Source organism: Grammomys surdaster, unplaced genomic scaffold, assembly GCF_004785775.1.
Source record: "Grammomys surdaster isolate TR1022 unplaced genomic scaffold, NIH_TR_1.0 125881, whole genome shotgun sequence".
In the NCBI taxonomy this organism is placed as follows: Eukaryota; Metazoa; Chordata; class Mammalia; order Rodentia; family Muridae; genus Grammomys; species Grammomys surdaster.
The window spans coordinates 1,858,660-1,876,071 of NW_021620706.1; the positions used below are offsets into that span (position 1 = coordinate 1,858,660).

Sequence of the window (17,412 nt, forward strand, 5' to 3'; positions counted from 1 at the left end):
GGCTACTACATGAGGGAACAAACAGGCAAAATTATGACAAGTGATATTTCTTTGATCATGTGTTATAGATCCCAAGGAAAAATTTAGTAGTATACACACACACACACACACACACACACACACACACACACACACACACAAAACAACGAATTTCTAATTCTACTTATAATTCAAGGTGTTTGTTTCACACCTTACTTCTTATCTAATAATCCCTATAATATAATTTTATCTTATTGGAACACTTCAACAGCCACAGGACTTCCTGTTTTCTAAGTTTACAACCTTGAAGCCCAAGATCCCTTCTGGATCCAGAGGAATGCTCCCACAGCACACTTCCACCAGGAGATGCTGGCCAGTATCTAAAGCCTATTTGTCCTAACTCCAGTCCTTAAGCAGCAGGAAGTAAAAATAGCAAAAGACACAAATTGCCAGTCAAGAAACCTAGATTTAAATCTTAATCTCATCATTTAGTAGATCTTACCAATTTATTTACATTCTCTATGCCTTGGTTATATTTGTCTATTTAATGAAGATTTTTTTTGAAATGTTTTGATCTTGCAATACAAATAAACACTAATATGCACAATAAGCACTGGGAACAATTATTACTTTCTACTCCTCTTTTTTCGTTAATTAATTAATTTACTTACTTTACTTCTCCTTTTTACATCTATAAATGGATATGAATTCCAATGTTTATCACAGAGATTGCAAAGGGAAAACGAGAAACATTCTTATTGTCTCTTTACCCTTCACTCAGTTTTTTCTTAAAAGGTCAAGTGACAGTTTGATTGCTGAATCTAAAAAAACAAGTGAGGCTACTTCAGTGAATGACTTCTAGGTCCTTCTCTTTCTGATCAACCAGCCTTGGAAAAGACTTATTCTTAGCTAGGCATGGTATCACAGACTTGTACTCTCAGCAAATGGGAGATGGACATAGGAGAATCAAGCACTCAAGAAATGCATTGATTCTGGAGGTCAGCCTGGTCAACATGAGATCCTGTCCCACACACATACCAGTAACAAAATGTTCTACATCAATACCCATCAGGGTGCCAAATGCACCAAATTGTCCAGCTCTGGAAGGATAACACATTGAACCAGGTTAGAAGCATGAAGAAACCTATCTGATCATAGGTATTGACCTCTGAGTACAAAACACTTTTGCTTCTAAGTTGAAAAAAGAAAAAAAATGCCATTCATTGAACCCCAACAATTAAATTAATTTCCCCAGAAGCAAAAACAAAACAAAACAAAACAACAACAACAACAACAAATCAGTATCCTTTCCCATGCCCATCTGCTACCCATGTTCCCTTCTTCATCTCCTTATGCCAGAGCCCATGTTGACCTTCCAACTTCTATATCTAACTCTTATCAAGGAAGACTTCAGCAACTACACTGTGGTCTTGAATATGTTCTCTTGGTTCACAAGCCATCATTTCATTTCCAGGTTAGTGATTTGTCACCTCTCTTTCATCTATCCTCCCAACAGTATACCCTTCACACACAGCCACAGATCAGAGAATAGATGTGCACACCTCTTTATCAAGGAGTACAATATATGTTAGTTTTCCTTCTAGTCGCATATTCTTTTATTTCCGATTATCCAAATACACACACACACACACACACACACACACTCATACATGCACAAGCACACCCACACACACAGTAACGTATGTTACTCTACTTACATACCGCACACATCTAGAGAATCTTTTACAGTCACATGAGTCCACAGTAACTTGGAAGATTGGTCTTCAGGTCCACACTACGCCACATTCTTCAGGTTAGCACGAACCCTATGAGAAAAGTGGTATTTATTTCTACAGATGTTGCTCCACAATATTATTAAACAATTTCTTTCAAACCCATGTGAAGAAGGAAGATACTATATTGGCCCCTATATTGGTACCTCTGTGCCTGAAACATATACTTGTTTTTACCCTTGATAGTCTCTCTTTTACCTATAAAACTCAGTCAAATATCTCTGCACTGGGGTTATATTAATCCTATGTTATTCTTCCCTTTAGATTTAAATCGGAAGACATCATATTTGAGTGTCAAAATAAGGCTTTCAGTATCCATGACACTTACAGTAAAGCTGGCTTGGAGAGCTGAGCAGAGATGTTTGTATCTATCCCCATCAAGACACACAACTGATGCAAGAGAGAGGGGAGCAAGCCCTCTCAGTCACACACAGGTAGCTGTCTCCTTAGAATGCAATCTCATGAAAACCGTAAGCAATGCCTGTTGTTTCCACAGATGATCTTTCTCAAAATTAGGAGCTTGTATCTTAATTTCATTAACTGCAAACTCCCTTGAACACTCCATTAGGTTTAAGATATTTCTCTATTAATGGGAGTATACTAAGGTTTCTATTGCTGTTTGAGGCACTATGACCACAGCAACTCTTATAGAGGAACACATTTAATTGGGACTGGCTTACAGATCTGGAGGTTTAGTCCATTATCATCATGGTCGGGAGCCTGATAACAGACATGATGCTGGAGAAGGAGCAGAGAGTTCTACATCTCTATTCACAGGCAGCAGAAGAGAATGAGCCACTGACTGGCTTGAGCTTTTGAAACCTCAAAGCCCACCTCCAGAAACACGTGTCCTCCAGTAAGGTCACACCTACTCTAAGAAAGCTACATGTTCTAATCCTTTCAAATAATGCCATTCCCTATGAGTCTACAAGGGCCATTTCCACTCAAACTATCACAATGAATATCATTTTGTCTGTATGCATCTACATGGACACCTACACTTTGTGTTAACATGTAAATATTTTCTGAGAAGAGTGTTAAGTTTTGCAATAGAGTCTCACCATATACCTGTCTGGCATGGAGCTTACTATATAAACCAGTCTGGCTTCGAACTCACAAAGATCTTCCTGGCTCTACTTCCCAGGTGCTACGTGATTTGTTTAATAAAAGTGTTTATCAGTGTTCCAATGCTTGGTGTGTAGTAGATCTACAGCAAATATTTGTGTATTGGATAGGTAAAATGAGAACATACACCATTATAAAGAGAGAATCATCATAGAAATTAGGAACTTCAATTTCACATCCAAAAAAACAAGAAATTGCACAGAACACCTCTGACTTCATATTTATGCACAAGGATCTTGGGTTTGAAGGTGAAATTGAGACACCAAGAAAATAAAAATTACCTACATGTACACAGGAATATTAAACATCCTTTCTTTGGGTCCTTGACAAAAAGACCTATGTTTTTTCCAACTGTGAGAAAACATTGGGGAAATCAGAGGAGCATGCTACAAGATGGCTGATTTCTGTTCTTCAAATGGGTCAAAGCCTTAGACCACAAGGGAAAGCTGAGCAGTTGTCCCAGAAGGAGGAAGAATAAGGAGACTAGACAGCTAAAGACAATGCAGTTCCTACCCAGGGAAGGATGATGGAAGGAAAAAAGGACAGACATAAAGAAGTTAAATGGAATTGAAGTTTGGTTGCCAGAATTGAACCATGACAATTTTTTTCATACTGATATTTACAGTGCCAACACTATGAAAAGTGAGGTAAGAAACATGAAAGTAGTCTGTATACCATCTCAACAAGTTTTCTATAAATCCCAAATGAATCTAAAAGCAAAAATTTAAAATTCATATTTACATGTGTACATGTAAGTTTGCAATAACTTTAAATCTTACTAGTCCTTTTGACCACTCACTGCAGTAATAGTCATAAAATTCTAACTGTGGCACAATTACTGAATCTAGAATCCCAGCAAGTTAGGAATAGCTGGTGTTGGGGGCTGGAGAGTTGGCTCAGTGGTTAAGAGTGCTTCCTCCTTTCCTAGAGGACCTAAGTTTGGTTCTCACGACCTATATCCATTAGCCAATAACTCCTCCCCTCTTCTGGCCTCCATGGGCAACAGTACACACATGACATATACATACATACATACATGCATACATACATACATACAATAATTATTTTAAAAATTGCTGACATCTCGAACTTAAGCATCAGTCGGTAGGCAAGCACCCTACTAGCTCAGCAGTTCCTAACTTGTGTGTGACACAGTCTCATTGAGAGCCACGTGAGTCTTTCACAGAGGCCATCTATGACCATCAGAAAACAGATATTTACATTATTATTTGTAACATTACCAAAATTACAGTTGGGAAGTAGTAACAAAAATATTTTTATGTTTGGAGATTACCATACCAAGAGGAACTGAATATGGGTCACCTCGTTAGGAAAGCTGAGAACCACCGCACTAGTTCATTGTCTCCATTCTGTCCCCTCCAGTGGTTCTCAGCTCCAGCCTGAAGATGCCTCTCTCTGCTTTGGAAGTAATCTTGTCACTGAGGAGAGGCAGATGGATAAGTGCAAATGTGTGAAATATACTTCCAGCAGGATTTCCAGTGTGTTCTCCTCTCTCTCTCTCTCTCTCTCTCTCTCTCTCTCTCTCTCTCTCTCTCTTTCTTCTTTAGGATCCCCACTTTTCCTGAGGCTGCCTTCTGCTTGAATTACCTTAATATGCACTTGCATAAAGTTTGTGGGTCACTTCTCTCCATTCATGGATTTTATAAATACCACATGTGTCACATAGGAAATAAGATGAAGGCCTTTGGTCAGATTAGCAGGAAATGATGCAGACATACAGGCTCTTGTCAGGGAGCGTTTACCAGATGTGTTGATTCTCTAATTCACACAGTATCCAGAAATGAAAAAAAAATCTTAGAACATCAGTAAACTTGTGAGCAATATTAGATATTTCAAGTTTATTAGAATCTCGGGAAATGCTAAGTCTAATTGAAAATAACTCTACTCCGACCTGCTTTTTGGTATTTGCTTCTTCAGATCTTTACTGAGAGATTCTTTCATCCCTAGAAGATTCTTCTTCACTCTAGATTTCTATTCCTAAGCCTCCAGCATGCCTTCCCTAGTCACCAGTCCTTAAGGTGCTGTATACTTAGCTGACCAGTTTCATGGGGCTGTGTTCTGAGAGCACTTGCTCCAAATATGTTCAGCCTGTGCCCTCTCACACTAAAGATCTTGAGCTAATTCTCTTTCAGACATTACAGGAGCCTGTCCAGTTTTTGTTCATAAGTGGGTCATGGGGCAATGTCCCACATATCTCAACAGCCACGGTCCAAATAAAGCACATGTCCTAGCTCTGCTCTCAGGGAATACAGCTGAAAACAGCATAGATACAAATATCTATTTGTACACAAACTAGCTGTGACCGTGGTGATGTAGTACTCATCTATTACCTGAGGCCTTGAGTTTGACCCCTTGCATGAGGGATGAGGGAACACTTGGCAACAGAAGTAGTAAGCCACAGCTTCTAAAATTACATACATACTTTTTGAGGTCTTCCACTAAATTTGATGCAGAGACATATTTTTATGGCAGGTAGGTAAAGGTGTTTGCCACCAAGTTTGATGACCTGAGTTCAATTCCTGGAGACACACATGGTAGGAAAAAAAACCATCAACTCCTGAAAATTGCCCTCTGCCCTCCATGTGTGCACTGTCTCTCTCTCTCTCTCTCTCTCTCTCTCTCTCTCTCTCTCTCTCTCTCACACACACACACACACACACACACACACACACACACACGCAGAGAGAGAGAGAAAAAGAGAGAGTGAAAGAGAGAATAATAATTTCAAAATAAAAATATTTCTTAGATTAGCTTTGTAGCTGATCAAGAATACTGTGGTTGACAAAAAATTCTACAAAATTGGAAGAAAAAACTGGTTTTAATTATAATATTAGCGCAATGTTAATGAACATATGGATGTCTTTCTAAACCTGGCTGACCAAAATAATTTTTCTCTATAGACTTCCATGAACCTGCCACTTTTTAATAACTCACATAAAAGAAGTCAACAAACACATTCATAAAGAATGAGGACACTCCATTGGGTACAGCATCTTAGGAGGCAAACTCCTAAGAAAAACTGTGTGCCTTGATAGGATGGGATGCAGGGGGTAAAAGAATAGGATTTCCCTATTCTAGAATTGCCCAAAAATCACTGTCACCAACATCATCAAACACAGTAATCAAGGATATGTTCAAAGAATTATTTTCAGAGATCAAAACATATGCTTAGTGTGTAAACTCAAAGAGTTCAGCATGTTCCAGATGTGACTGACCATCAGAGGGACACATCTGGCCACATGAGAGCTGCCAGAGATAGTGGAGAAACAAACAATATGACTGTCAAAGAGTCTAATTGAGGAGAATATCAGGCTGACTTCCAATGTTTCCTATCACACTAACGCCTGAACAGGAGGAACTAGGATGCTGATGACAATGTGTGCCACACTCAGATCCATCTAGAAAGAATTAAAAGAGAACATCGAAGTCCAGAGAGCAAGAATGGGAAGGCTGAAGCACTTAAATCAATCAGTGCAGGGCCTGGAAGATAGCTCAAATGGGTAAGAGTGCTGGCTCCGCAAGCATGAGGACCTGAGTTCAGCACTCATGGAAAAGCTGGGCATAGCAGCATGTACCTAGAACTGCAAAGCAGAGGAAGCAGAGACAGGTGGACCCTAGTAGCACTGAACAGCCAGTCCAGATGAAACTGTGGGCTCCAGGTTCAGTGAAAGACCCTGTCTCAGAGGAATAAGGCAGACAATGATCTAGAGGAAGACATCCCAATACCCTTCTCTTCCCTCTGCTCAAACATGAATACATGTGCATAGATACATATACCATACACAACTAATTCAACTTCTGCAAATACATTTACAGTAACTACATGGGCAAAAATTCACAAAGATATACAATAACTATCCCACTTTCCAAGACAAAGAAGATTGATCCAGAGACAAAGAAGCAATTCCTGAGTAAACTAGAGGGCAGCATTTCTACCTGATGTTTGACTTTAATTAATGATGACTGGGAATTTTATGTATTTTTCTGGCAAACTAAAAGAAAATGGAGTTTAGAATAGGACGTATACATGTCACATCGTTAAAGAGAAACAGAAATAATAGAAATATTAAAGAAATAAGAGAAGAAGTAGGAAGAACAAAATGAATTAAAGTTGAAAAGGGTAAAGCATTAAGCTTGACAATAAATAGAAGTAGGCTATATGCAACTAACAAAGAAAAAGCTGAAAAATATGAGAATGATTGCAGGTGTATTAGGCAGGAGCCAAAACCATAGAGTAGATGCTAAGGTCAAAACAAAAGATTAAGTAAAACAGATATGTAAAGACATAAAAAAATTCAATTGGAAGGGATTTAAAGGAGAAATTGAGAGATAGGAAATTGTAGTTTCATAAATGTCAATCTACAGAAGACCCACTTGCTGAAACTCTGGCACAAGGACTGGAGAGATGGCTCAGCAACTGAGTTTGGGTTCAAAATTCACAAGGTAACTCATGACCTTGTTACTCCAGCTCCCGAGAATCTGACGTGTTCTTCTGGCCTTCTCATGCATTTGTGCACATGCTGGCCCACATGCATACTTATAACGTTATAACATAGATGGTTAAAATAGTATGTAATTATACCATTTATTTAGTAATAAGATTTATTAGTTAGCTTAAAAGAATAGCATTTAATATTTTCAAACACCCATAGAACATTTCTAAACAGTCTAAAACTCCTGAAATTTTATTTAATCAGCAATATTTAACGACAAAACACCTTTATTTTGGTTGTAAAATAAAGTTGCATCCTCTTTGTTCAACTTTTAAATGTACATATAGTGAAATGCTAACTACCTTCTGTTTGTGTGTAAGAGGAACTGTGTGTGTGCACGTGTGAGCGTGTCACCTGTGTGCCTTTGTATGTGTGTGCATTCTGAGTGTGCCTGTGTGCCTCTGTGTGTGTGTGCATGTGTGAGTGTGTCTGTTTGTGTCTGTGTGCCTCTGTGAGTGTGTATTGTGAGTGTGTGTGTGTGTGTGTGTGTGTGTGTGTGTGTGTGTGTGTGTGTGAATGTACCCATGTCACAGCACAAGGAGGTCAGAGGACTACTCCAGATGCTGGTCCTCATGTTTCACCTTGCTTGAGACAGTCTTTTGTTTCTCGCTGGCGTACCAGATTGACTGGCTTCAGAGCTTGTGAAGACTCTTCTCTCCAATGCCTACTGCCCAGCTTACAAAGAACAAAGAGCTTACAGACATGCGCTACTGTGCTCAGTTTTTTCCTGGAGATTCAAACTTAGGTCCTTACATTCCCATGGCAAGCACTTTACCTACTGAGCCATTTCTCCAGTCCTATATCTGTTTTAGGGTTGTGTTTGTTTGTTTGTTTGTTTGTTTATGTACATCAGACCCCTAGAACTTTTGCACAATGGAAACACAACACCCATTACATAAAGCTCACCATGGCAACCAGCATGCCACATTTGGCTTCTATGTATTTAATTCCTTCAGATACTTTAGTTAAATAGGGAAGGGAAGTGTTTACCCTTCTATTTCTGGATTGTTTCACTTGGAATAATTTTCCCCAAGTTCATTTACATTGTAGGAAATGATGACACTTTCTCTTTATTAAGTCTGAATATTTCACTATGTATACATGCCCTACTTCTTTTCCCATTCATCTAAAGACAGGCATTAAATATTTCCATCTGATGCCTACCGTGAGTGATTCTCCAATGGCAGCAGTGGTCATCTTATCAACCCTGCAATGATAAGATCCTCTTATGTATAGTCTGGGATAAGTAATCAGAAGTGAGATGGCTAGATCATATACGGCTCTATACTTAATTCCAACAGTAAATACACTGTTTTCTGCCCCAGCTCTTGTATCATTTTATGTTGCCATCACTGGTGTGAAAGGGTCAAATTTGGTCACATCCTTGCCCACTCTTGTTATTGTCTCCACATATCTGACAATGGTTATCACAGCAGGTGTGAGTGTTATCTTGCTGTGTGTGGATTCATGCCTCCCCAGTGAAGAATGAGGCGAACACTTCCCATGCACCTATTAACCCATGTGTATGTCATCTTGGAGAAATGCCTATTCACACTTTCTGTCTGTTTTAAGTTTTTCTTTTGATTTAAACTGTAGGATTTCATGGATTCTGGCTACTAACTGCCTGTCAGTTAAACAGTGGAGAGGCCAATACAGCTTTGTTGCCATATATATATATATAATTCTAAATTTAGAAATTTGTAATTATTTAAAAGTTATAGGAATAATATGTATAAATTTATATAAATGTATAAATTTTTCATTTAGCAATAATTTAACTGTTATTAAATTATGTATAATTTATAATATAATGTTATATATTTAATTATATGTCTAAATACATGTATTTTATTACTATGACAAATAGACTATGAAAACCTTTTAAAGAAGTTGGAACTTAATCTAACTTATACTTTCAGATATTTCAGTCCATAAAGGCTGGCTCCATTGTTTCTATGCCAGTTGAGACCTAGCCCCATATCAGAAGAGAATGGTGACCTCAACTGCTCACCTCACAGCAGACAGGAAGAAGGGAGAAGGAGGGAAAGTGAAGTCTGTCATTCCAGGGTGTGCTCCCTCCAAGTATGACTGGGAATTCTTAACTAACTGCTGCATGCCTAAATGTTAGTTAATTTTTGATTTGTAGGTTTCCATCTCAGCATTACAAATGAACCTGACCACACCAAAAATACAATTTAAATATAAATTACAAAAACAACGTGCTAAATGTGCTAAATAAAAGATGTTGAATACAGAAAAATAGAATTAACACATAAATCTAAAAACCGAAGCTCTTAAAACCAAAAAAAAAACCTCAAAGAAAGAAAAAATGTAAATAAATAGAAGGAATAGTATAAATGAGTTACTTTATGTTTTTAGTTTGCATTTTTCTTTTTTATTAATCATTTTATTTGTTTACATTTCAAATGATATCTCCCTTCCCTGTTATTCTTCCACAAACCCCATCCTATCTTCCCTCTCCCCCTCCCCTTTGCCTCTTCGAGGGTGCTCGTCCATCCACTCACCCACTCCTGCCTCACTGTTCCAGCATCCCCCTACGATGGGGCATCATCACACCTCCACACGACCAAGGGCCTCCCCTCCCAATGATATCAGATAAGGCCATCTTCTGCTAAATATGTATCTGGAGCATGGGTCCCTCCGTGTATACTCTTTGGTTGGTGGTTTAGTCCCTAGGAGCTCTGGGTGGTCCAGCCAGCTGATGTTGTTCTTCCCATGTTGTTGCCATCCCTTTCTGCTCTTTCAGTCCTCCCCCTAGTTCTTCCATTGAGCTTCCTAGGCTCAGTCTGATGGTTGGCTGTGAGTATCTACATCTGTATGGGTCAGGAGCTGGTAGAACCTCTCAGAAAACAGCCATACCAGGCTCCTGTCAGCAAGTGCATAAACATGGAAAATTGAAGAAATAAGTTCAAAAATTATTCTACTATTAAATGAATCAGTAAACCATACAAATCTCTTTAAAAATGTACATAAGACAAGAGAACAAAATAAAAGTGATAAACACATGCTAGAGAGTTTGTTGTTTCAACAGTAAAGTCACATGAGTCAACATTAAAAAGGCAAGGTTTGAGGGGGTTGGGTTTTTATTTGTTTTTGTTGTTTTGGTTTTGGGGTTTGGTTTGGTTTGGTTTGGTTTGGTTTGGTTTGGTTTGGTTTCTGTCACAGTTTGGTACAGGTACACTATGTATCTTGTCCCCCCCTTCACATTTCTCTCTGAACCTACCAGCCCCTCCTTCTTCCTTCCTAGAAAGCTCTTTCCCATATTCACTAGATTTGGTTCTGTTTGGTATCCCACTGTTTAAGGGGGTGGGGGCATCCATGTGGCCCTGAGTTTAGAAATAATCATCTGAAGCTGCTGGGCTTACCAGTAGGTATTCAGCTGGATGCCATGTTTCCCCCTCTTGTAGAACATGATCATTGCCCACAGATAAGCTTTCCATGGCAGGACTCTGCAGATCCCCTTTCCCTCTATAGCTGACTATTAGAAGGGCCAGCTTCTGTGGGATCAGTGCCAGCATGCACAGCTGCTTTCAGTCCATGGTCACTATCTCGGTGTCCTGTTTAGAAAATGGTATTTCATACCCTTTCTTCCCATCCAAAGAGGTGAATTTTTCAAGTGGGGACACAGGCTGCCTTTCGCCCAGAGAAGGTTCTAGTAGAGACTTAAACATAAACAAAAACTATAATGGAAATGAAAAAAGAAAAAAAACAAAGCAAAAAAAAACAGTGTTCTCATTAGTAGAGATGGTATATAGGGAATCCAGAGGGGAAGAGAAGTTAGAGGGAAGGCAAGAAAGGGACTAAAGGCCTTGTGGATTAGCACAGGCAAAGAGCAGGAAAGCCTTTTCTGTGGGTTGCTGTCTTCAGTGTGACAGCACTTTAGACCTAGATGACTCTACCTGTCTTCTATGATCCAGTACTGTCTTCATGCTAGATATCGCTCAATTCCATAGGCTAATGTGCAAGTAAACATTATAGGAACCCTCTATCTATCATGTTTTCCTGAATATGTGGTCTATTCAGTTCTTTATATTCAGAAGGCAGGAAACAGGTAGGCTTAATGGTCACCCTACATTCCACAGTTGACATCATCACAGAGTTTATCAAGAGTTCCACTCTCTGAGAAACATGAAAGTTATCCACTGGTAAAGACTTATTCACCTTTTGACACAAACAAAAATAAAACTTTCTTTTGAAAATTCACATTTATAGCCCTTTATATACATCTTGTAAGTCATTATCATACATGGCAAGGTGCCTTAGCAGGTAAAAGAGTTTCTAGAGCATCCTGATAGCCTGAGTTCAACCCCTGGAATCTATGGTGAAAGGAAGAACAGACTCCAAAGTGTCATCTTCTGACTTTAATACATGCACGGTGACAGCTACACAGGAGCACACACACACATGCACACAAACACACACATAAATACATACATATATACAAACATATACATACATATCACACAAGCATGAACACACAGACACACAAATATATACACAATTACACACAAACATGCAATACACACATATGCACACATGTATACACACATACATACATATACAGACAGACAGACATGCATGCATGAAAACACACACAGAAATACATACACATATATACACATACATATTCACACATATACACACATACAAATACATACTCATACACATATATACAGAGACTTGCACACATGCACTTACATATATATATACACACATATGTGCACATACATACACACATATCATACACATATATACCTATATACACCTATATACACACATAATTATACAGACACACACAGTCACACATGCATACACATACATGCACACATACATGCATATACTCACACAGATATATACACATTCATGCACATGCATACACACACACACATCATACTCACGTGTACACAGATGCACTTACACACACTCACATATACACATGCACACATATGTGGACATGCTCACACATACATACATATACACACATACACAAATTATACATAAACATGCACATGCACACAATTATATATTCACATACACACATGCATGCACATTCATACATTTAGATACAATTACACACATGCACATAGGCACAGATATACACACACACAAATATACATAATTACACATATAATCACATGCACATATACACACACACCAATAAAATAAAAAGTAAATAAAGTTAAAGTCACCATATATACTCTTATATTTTTCAGGATAGTTTATTAAGAACTAATTTTGGTGATATGACAGCTACTTGGTCAAGAATTACTACATTATGAAACCTTATACTTAAGCATTATAGCATATAATTCTATAAAGGGGAGACTCTGAGCCTTCTTTCCTTATGAAACTTTACAAGTGGATTGTGAAATAGACCATGACATTTTGTTATCTATATTACCCTCAGAATTTCAACCTGTGTCACCTACATGAGATTGTGGCAGAGAAATGAAACATCCACACATTCACACAATCAAACACCTTATAATAATTTGGTCCAAGACAAGCTTCAATATAGTGTTTCAACTACACAGTAATCCAAAGCCAATTTGAAAAGAAGCACATACCAGACACACATGATCTTCTGAAAGAGAGACACCCCGCAAGCTTTCAGCCTGGGGAATTAAGAAGGAGACAGCATACAACCTGGTATTTTCAATTAGCGCTCTATCTGTGTCTCCAATCCATGACCTGTCTAAAATTAATGAAACCTCTTTCGCATGCTGCCTCGATTTGTATGAATCAATCCAGGATGTGAGAAAGAATAGAGGGAACAAATTCAGCTCCCTGGTCATTGGCACTGAGTCACAAAGTAGCAAACACAGGAAAGTAGCATAAAGCACATCAAAACATCCCTAGGGGGATGGAACAAAGGATGTCTGGACTCCGGTGGGGTGAGTAAGCAGCTTACTTCAAAGGCTCTCTTTACCCCCAAGATCAAATCATCATAATAGATATGATTAATTTTTTTTCTGTAGATAAATTCCTTGGACTCCTTTCCCCAAACATAATTCCTGTTGTGGACTTCTTAGATCCCCAAGGAAGAAAAACAAATCTATTGACTAGTGCTTTTGTTCAATTCAAATTATAATTGGAAAGGTGCTTGAACAGAGTTTAAATCCCCGATGTCCATGTTGTTTGCAAAAAGAGAGTCTGCTTGGGTTATTAAAACCTCCTTTGATGATCTCCATATGATGCTTTAATTGCAGCTCTGTATTTTCAAACCAAAGTTTCTGTCTTGGCACACCCTCGAATGCTGTAGATGAGAAAGGACAGTAATTGAAATTTGAAGTTCATTTCAGGAATTATATTGAGCCTGAGTAAAACACCACTTCATACAATGATGAAATTCAGAACTTTTGTTTTAAAACTCTCTCTTTCACTGAAAAAAAGAAAAAAAAACACAGCTTTTTCTTTTCCAGTGCTATCTCGGGAGGCCATTGTCATGAAAATGATAGACAGCTATGAAAAGAATCAGTTTGTATCTATTTGAGCATCCCCAAGCGTGGCTTTCCCACCTTTGCCTTACTGGACAGTCTCCACAGTTACCTCACTACTAATGGTCCAGCCTGGCCTAACATGTTAGCACAGGACATCTCAAACATCCCCCCCTCACCCACCTCTTTTCATTCAAGAATTTTTTCCCATAATCCTGCTTACAGGTTTCTGAAGCGGGAACTCAAATCAAACATTTACTGATAATAAATCATTTTCAATTCCGTTTTAAAACAAATGTTTGGAATACGCAGACAAAAACAAATGTGTATACTCCTGAGTTGTATGTGCTGATTTATTTTTATATTAAAATTCAATCTTGAACTTGGTCAATGGGTAAAGGTGCTTGGTGACAAGACCAGCAACTCAAGTTCAATTCTCAGGCCCCACATGGTGGAAAGAGAGAACCAGTTCCCGGAAGTGGTCCTCCAAACCCCATGTGCAGGCTGTGACGCACTCGAAACACCACTCCAACAAATAAATAAATGTAATTTTAAAAATTAACAAAAAGAATACTATCTTGGATGAATATTTGATATTGCAGGATGGAATTACCTTCAACTTTTTTAAGAGTTGATCAATATTTTGGTTTTATAGTTGTCAAAATTTATAATGCCATTTCAGCATTAACACATAGTTCAAAAATGCCAGGAGTCTGCTCGTGAGCATTGAGAAACTGATGGAAATTCTGCCCTAACCCCAAGCCAAATCTATTTACACGAGTGTGTGTGTGTGTGTGTGTGTATGTGTGTGTGTGTGTGTGTGTGAAATTCAAGTCAGAAAGTTAAGCAGTAATTTTTTTAACATTTTATTGATTGTTTGTGAATTTCACATCATACGCCCCAATTCCATTCATCTTCCCTCGCATCCGCCCTCCACCTCTCCCTCAATAAAGAAAAGAAAATCCCATTGTGGAAGTTGTAGTACGCACAGTGTGTTCCACTGTACACCCTTTTGTCCACACTTCTTTGCTTGCAAACAATCATTGCAATGACTCAATGGTCTGGTATGAGGCCTCTGGCTTCTGCTACACTGTCACTACTGGAACCTTACTGGGACTGCTCTTGGATATCCTGCTGTTGCCCTGTGTCATGGAGATCCTATAGTTTTGGATCTACAGGAACAGTCCCAGCATCCACTCCAGCAGTTCACTGATGGAGTAGATGTTAGGGTGGGCCAATTAAAAGCTCTAGATCTGGACCTGAGGTATCTGAGCTGATCAACCTACTGGTTTTCTGGCTCTCTCTCACATTCACGGCCTGCTCACCAGTAACCCCCTCAACCAGGGCCAGTTCTACTCTGCTTCCAGGCAAGGTGCAGGGCCAGTTCTCCTGCTCTCAGGACCCCAGGGACAGTTCTCCTGGCTGCAGCAGATAGTAAGTGGGAAGAGAAGAGGAGGGTATCTCTCCCTCATTCATAATACCACTCAGGAAAAAAACAGTAGGACCGGCTCCCCTATGCTGCTGGCATCCTTGCCCCCGCCCCTTACCAACGACTCTTAAAATGTGTAAGGGCTGCTCTCCCAAGTACTGCAGCTGTCTATGGATGGGGTGGTGGGGTCAGTGTTCCTACTCCTATACCTCCAGGTCCAGCTTTCTCAAGATGCTCAAGTAAGGGATAGGACCAGTTCTGCACAGCCCTCAGCCATCAACATGACCCAGCACAGCAGCCCAGAACAGGGACATTCACCACCCAGAATTTGATGTAACAGACTTTTACTGCTGTGGGCCACAGATCCAAACATGGTCTCCAGTGGCAGCACAGGCCAGGACAACTCTGTGGTTCCAGGTAGCATCATGAGCTACTCACATCAGGCTGTTCCTCACTAGCCTGAGTCTCCAGTTCTACCTCTCTTCATTGTGCCCACATCCTTCCATTTCTCTTTCATTTCTCCACCAATTGCTTGTTTCTCTCAGTGGCATCAGGGGTCTCTGAGTATCTGGGATCATCTCAGGGGTGGTCTCAGGAGTGTTATACTTTGCTCATCCATTATGGCGCCAAGAGGGTCATCTAGGGCATGGGGCCTGCACTCTTCCCAGACCTGGTCATCTCCGACTAGATCCCTCTCTGGGCCCTATGACACCAGTCTGGTGTTTGTCTTAGGCTTGCTCCTCACCCATCTGACTGGAGTAGCCCCTGTCTCAGGCTCACTCCTGCCCAGGACCAGCAGTCTCAGGCAAGATTCTTCTAATCTCCAGTTGCTCCCCATCCTGGGAGCTGTCAGGGCCTATCTGACACTGGACTGGAGGTACTCTCAGGCTCGCTTTTTTCCAGGAGTGTTAGGCTACTGATAATTCAGGTGTTCATGAGTAGAAACATAGCCTCTCTCCATCTACTCCGCCACCTATTGATGCACATGTGACAGAGCAGCCTCACTGGCAACACATCTAGGGACAGGCAGCAGTAAGTTTTGAAATCAAGTATTCTCACACAATCCAATCCAACACTATATTTTCAAATTAATTTTGCATTAAGTTTAGGTTGTTCCATGTCCAGAAACCTCTCACTGCTGTCACTCCTTGGCAACTCTATTAGGAGTCTCAACCAACAGTTTTAAGAAGCTGAGCAACAGAGCATCAGTAATTGACACTATGGAATGAGAAGGCAAGGAGATTTTGCAGGGTGGAAGGTTACGGATGGTGTTTGGAAGGAGGAGAAATCTGTGGATGGAAAGTCAAGGAATGTGCAACAGCAGGCGTGAGCGGGAACAGAATGAGTCCCTGTGTACTGTCACACTGTCTGTGACTAGCATGAGGTAAAAAAAACAATCCTTGGGAGAACCCTTGGCTGTCTCACCTCTCTGTCACTACAACTCTGTCTTTTTCTCACTAGAAGCTGAATCTCATCCTTTCCCTCCCCTCCTGCTTTGCTAATATGTATTCCTTTCCATTGGCTATTTTCTGCTTTGTTTTTACATAACTCAATGAGTCCAATTGAAATCTTTCTTTTCTATACCAACAGTTCAAAAAGGTCTTCTCAATGGTGACCTTAATTCTCATCAAAGGTTCTCCTCATTGTGATTGCCAGATGACATACAGAGTTCCTCTCCTGTTTTCCGACCTCAGTGACTTTGCCCTTTCTGGCATATCTAATCCAAGACATTGCACAGAGGATGATTTCTTGTCTCAGCTCATTAGCCTTCATTGTCCTTGCTATTGCTTCCCTCTGCAGGGCCACCTGGAAGTCCCTGAGCTGAAGGCTTGTTCTACAATGCAGTAGATTTGGGACACTGTAGTGAGTCATTAGACCGTAAGGACTTGAGTCCCATCAATAGATTAATGTATTTATGGGTGCATAACTTAATGAGCTATTGGAAGTGGCAGACACATTAGAAGGTGAGGCCTAGATAGAGGAAAATGTGTCTCTGGCGTGCTTTTCTTTGACAGGCATATTCTCCTCTCTCTCTCTCTCTCTCTCTCTCTCTCTCTCTCTCTCTCTCTCTCCCTCTCCCTCTCCCTCTCCCTCTCCCTCTCCCTCTCCCTCTC

General features: G+C 39.9%; 1 pseudogene; it reads right to left on the reverse strand.

Moving 5' to 3' along the window:
- Positions 1 to 16,202: 16,202 nt before the first annotated feature.
- On the reverse strand, positions 16,203 to 16,325 carry LOC114608250 (annotated as a pseudogene).
- Between the last annotated feature and the right edge of the window lie 1,087 nt (positions 16,326 to 17,412).